This window comes from Drosophila virilis, chromosome X (genome assembly GCF_030788295.1).
Source record: "Drosophila virilis strain 15010-1051.87 chromosome X, Dvir_AGI_RSII-ME, whole genome shotgun sequence".
Lineage (NCBI taxonomy): Eukaryota > Metazoa > Arthropoda > Insecta > Diptera > Drosophilidae > Drosophila > Drosophila virilis.
In genome coordinates, this window is record NC_091543.1 from 6040248 (window position 1) to 6045332 (window position 5085).

Below are 5085 nucleotides of genomic sequence, written 5' to 3' on the forward strand. Positions count from 1 at the left end.
TCGATAATTATCGATAACACGTACATAAAGAATCTAACATTTAACATACCTTTTATTGTTTTATGGAGAGTTCCTCATTTTGAAGGCTTTTTAAGGGGCAATTACTCAACTTGATTTTCATACACAATTCGACTTCTAATCGATAGATAGGCAGGTCGGTTATCGATTACTTACTTGCTGAAAGAAAGAGAGAGGGAGAGAGTAACACAAGGGACATGTTAAAATTAATCGTTCAATTGCATACTTCTTATAATAATTAATTCAGCTGTAAAAAAAATATTTATATAAATGATATATCCTTATGAAGAATTATTAATTACTATATAATTATAATTACATATTATAATTATTATCAGATTAAGGAAATAAAATAAAATAGATTAAAGTCTTTTTGCATAGTTCGGATTTCACACGCTGGAACTACTTTTATCGAAACGTGATAGTCCTTTTAGAAAAAACACTTAAGCCTTATATCGATAACATGTTGCCAAGCAATAGACGCACAGGGCTGTCATATTTGGCAGTTGTTAACAATATCAAAAACAAAATGTTTTATTGATCGTTTGTACATATTATTTTCATATCAACCATAAAGAAGTGTGCTACAGATACTCTAACTACTCTTCGTTTAACAAAGTTGCCGCATTAAGTACTCTCGACCGTTTTGTTGTACAGTCTTGTCGTGCTCAATTCAATTATCGATAACATGCGCCTAGCCTTTGTGACGGGCCGATAAGAAAGCGTTCGCTAATTGTCTTCAATTCCGTCATGGCTGAAACATTTTCATTCCACAGAGTTGCCAACCCGCACACAATGAGAGATTATCGATAACAAATGTGGCTTTGTGGCTTTTTCTGTTTTGTCGGCAGTCGCCAGCCGTGTCCTTGCCGGCGTGTTGGAGTCTCTGCGTTCCCTTTGAAGCGCTGTGTGTGTGAGTGTGCGTGAGTGTGTGTGTTGTGTGTGTGTTGTGTGTGTGTTGTGTGCGCGCTGCTTACGCTGTTAGCGTCAGCTCTGGCATCGCTGCCGCTGCTATCAACTCATGCGTCTTGGCGTCTTGCGACGCTTCGCTAAGCCTTTTGTCTGCCTCTTTGGCTTACAAGTGCAATGGCTGTGTGTGTGTGTGTGTGTGTGTGTGTGTGTGTGTGTGTGCGTGTGTTGCCTGATTTGTGTATCATGCAGGCAGCCGCTTGTCATTTGTTTGTTTATGGCGCATCGTCTCGTGTGACATCATTCAATTGAGACGAAGATGACGACGACAGCGCTTTGAAGTTGAACTATTTAACAGTTCACCCCGCTGCTGGCCTTAACCCTCCTCCGCCCCCTCAGCAATTTAGCCCACCGCAGTGGCCACAAGCTGTCTGAGCCGTGTTTTGGACATTCATAGGCGAAGAAGGGACCCCTACAACAACACTTTAGATCAGCCAAGTCAATCTATCTTCTATATAAAATGATATCTCTGCTGGTTGATTGACTGATTGACTGATGATGATTGATTGTCTGCTTATGCGTGAGTCAGTTCTTATTAGAATCGCACTATATATATCTCCACATTCTGTGTTTAGGTATTTAAACTTTACGTCCAAGACGTAAATACAACGCCTCGCTTGCTTTCTCTCTCTGTCTCTCTCACACGCTCTGCCTATCTCTTTCTCACTCCCGCTCTCCCTCTCTCACTCTTTGGCTGTTTGTTGTGCGCATTTTGAAACATATTTTGCCAGCAATTGGCATTGGGCGGCGCCACCTGGCGTTCGTATGCTAATTGGCCTGGCCAAGAGTTCATCAAAGGGCCATAACTCGCGTGTTGGCCAAACACTTTGGCAGGGGCGTGGCAGCTGCCCGTTGGTCGTCACGCTGCACGCCAAAAATGCACAAAACGCAACAAAAGTTTACGTAAAATTTGGTTTTCATTTTGTTTTTTTTTTTCTCATTTGTTTTTTTTTTTTTTTTTTTTTTGGTTTTTTGTTCTCCTGCAAAGTTCATTGTTTGATTTGCGGGCAAGAGGAGCAGGGCCACACTGCGATGGGCGGGGCAGGCAGCAGGGGGCGAAGGACGAGAGACCCAGTTTGCAAAGTAAACAAGCGGCAAATGAAACGACGCCGGCGTCGACGTCGACGTTGACTGTGCGTCGGCTGAAAACTATTAAAAATAATATGGACTCTGCGGCTCGCTATGCACGATGGCTGGAACAGTGAAGGGGGGAAGTGGGGTCTGGCATATAGACAGACAAGCCGAGACGAGACGAGACAGCCGCAGCCGCTAGCCGGCGGCCCTTGCATGTATTATGCATATGCAAGAGCACACACAAGCACAAACACGCACGCACACACAAGCACACAGGCACACCACATCAGGATTGATGTGTGTGCAGAGACACCAACTTAAATAACAACAACAGCAACAGCAACAACAACAACAACAACAGCAACTGTAACAGTAACGACAACGGCAACGGTAAAAGCAAAACAGAAATGAAAAACTGGCGAACAAAGGCAAAGCATGCACGCTGCAGCGTGCCCTGTACAAGTGTTGCCATTTATCGGTAAATTGCTTTACAAATAAATTTTATTCAATTAATGCCTTATTTTCCATAGCAGTCAGAAGAAATGATTGCAGAAAATCCAACTGATTTTAAAACATTTCCATTTCCATTTCACTCAAAGATTTCCGTTTATTTTCCACACGGTTAAGCGGATAAGCAAAAATGAAAACAACGAAATACGAGTGAAAAGAACTAGATAAATATTGTTTTAAATTTTTGAAAGGATAGAAAAAAAACTAAAACATACTTAAATATACATGTTACAATATTATATAAAATATATATTTATTTTATTTTTTTAACTTTTCCAATTTTAAATTTAATTTAAGAGCAAAACAATAAATAATTAAACATATTTGATCGTAATATTCAAAACAAGGAATTAAAAGCATATCTTTGCTTTTGAAGTATTTAAAAGAAAAGAAACCTATTTAACCCAAAATCTGAAATAATATTTCAATTTCACAGCCAGTAATCATTTTCACACTCTTCTTATGCACACACGAACAAATATACCCCATGTTGTTTAATCAAGGGGCAGCTTTAAACAGCAAAAAAAGTGCTGGTCATTGCGTAAAAGGAAAAATAACGTATACGCAGCGTAGAACACGGGTTAAGGTACAGCTGCGGTTGTGTATGTTGTGTGTTGTGTGCTTTATGTGTGTTACGTGTGTGTGTTGTTGTTGTTTTTGTTTTTTTTTTTTTTAGCTGCAGGACACACTCTATGAACATTTATATTTATCGTACGCACTTGACGTCGCGCTGACTCGAGGACTCGAGGGCTTGAGCTTGGTTTGGCATTGCCAGTTATCGGTTTTTTATATGACCCACATATGTCCATTCGTTCGCATCGCAGACTGCGCTGCACTTGACACACGACAATACCTAGGATTGACGGCGAAGGGAGTGAGGCGAGGGAGGCGGAAGTGGGTGTGGCAGACGGGCAACGAGCTGATCAGCTATGCAAATGACACAAAGTCGCCCATTTGCAACATTTCCATTGCGAGCGACACATTTTGTATGATGCGTTAAGCCTAAGAGAACTAGATGCAGAATAAATTATATATATACATATATGATATATATATATATATGTATTCGCAAAGAAATAACTTTCAGCTTAACTCTGTCCATGCCCATGTCTGGTTTTAATCCGTAAATCACATTGTTTCCCATTTGACATTTAAATTTGACAGCGGGCTTAAGTTTGCGCATTTTCATTTATCTGACAGTTAGCATTTACAAGGCAGTTTATCTGGCTGTTAAAAGCCAATATGAATTAATTTGCATGCAATTTTTTGTATTCATTTCAGTTAAGCTGGCAGCTGCAGCTTGCAGCGTTGTTTATCTAACTATTTAATTGCAAACACTTAAATGCGACTTTAGTTAAAGTCGCTCTGGAGATTTAACAAGCGGTACAAGTAACTGTTAGGTGTCTGACATTCAAATGTAATTTCATTTAGCTTAGGTAGTCCGGGAGTTATGATAAGATAAAACTCTTAGCTACAAAATTACTAAGCTTATCTGTCAGCTAAAATTTAACAAGCAGCTTAACTAACTGAAAGAAACTTACTTGATTTATTCCTTATTCTCCTAAGCTATTTTACATTAACGTTCGATTTACCTTACAAAAAAAAAAGAGCATCCCATACCTCTAGCAAAACTGCTTGCCAAAACTGAACCAAGCACTTCATAAATTCTAGACTCAGCTAATCTGACACTTAAAATCTGTCAGGCAGCACATGCAGCTGTTAAATATTTGACATGCAAATTAAATTTTAATGATCTTGTTTATTAGAAAGCAGCAGTTGATATTTCTCTCGAGCGAGACGGCACAAGATGACAAATCTGCTGGCACTTTAGATTAAAGCTTTTTTGAGGCAACGCATATTAAGTGCTTGCAACGAGCCGTGCGACAAGTTGAATGGCCACCGCTGCCTGCCCCTTGCTGCCCCCCACTCCCAGATGGACAAACCACCACCCAACCCCCCCACAAGAGCCGCTGCTTGAAAAGCAAAGAACAAACATTAGACAAATGCGTTGTCCGTTGGCGACTAATTTGTTTTTCTTGCGAGTTTAATTTGAAAGCGGCGCCCATCCAAGCCAAAGTACACGTGCACCGCCCCCCTCCCACTGGGAAAGCAAGCCCCCTCCCGCCCGTTGTTGTTTGTGTGGGGCGCATCAGCAACAGTTTGCTGAATGCCAAGTGAATTGGCTAAGTGGAGCAACGGGAGGGATGGTCGCGAATTGTGGCCCAGAGTCCGCCGGGCGGAGAAACAAAATAGAAAGAAAATGCTTGCGCTGCGAAGCTTGGAAAATGTGTTTATTTAGGATAACTCGACTGCCCGTTGTTATACCCTGAACCCATTGAAAGTGCTTAAGCAGGGTATGACGATTCTCTGCGCATGTTTGTCAAGCTAAATTTTGGCTTCTACGAGTCCACAAAGTATATAAACATGTAGACATTCTTGTATATCACAGATCAAGCACAGTTCAAGTTTATCATACTTCTTTTTTGTTTAAGTACCCACTTTCGAATTTGCAAC

General features: G+C 40.7%; 1 long non-coding RNA gene across 3 annotated transcripts; it reads left to right on the forward strand.

Moving 5' to 3' along the window:
• The first annotated feature begins 541 nt into the window (after positions 1 to 541).
• Positions 542 to 2764, forward strand: LOC116649841 (uncharacterized). Of its 3 annotated transcripts, XR_004302742.2 has the most exons (4): positions 542 to 742; positions 795 to 931; positions 2396 to 2539; positions 2592 to 2764. It is a non-coding gene; the product is annotated as an uncharacterized lncRNA (long non-coding RNA). The 3 variants fall into 3 exon arrangements; XR_004302741.2 differs by having other exon boundaries at positions 542 to 931; XR_004302743.2 differs by having other exon boundaries at positions 542 to 931; positions 2595 to 2764.
• The last annotated feature ends 2321 nt before the right edge of the window (positions 2765 to 5085 follow it).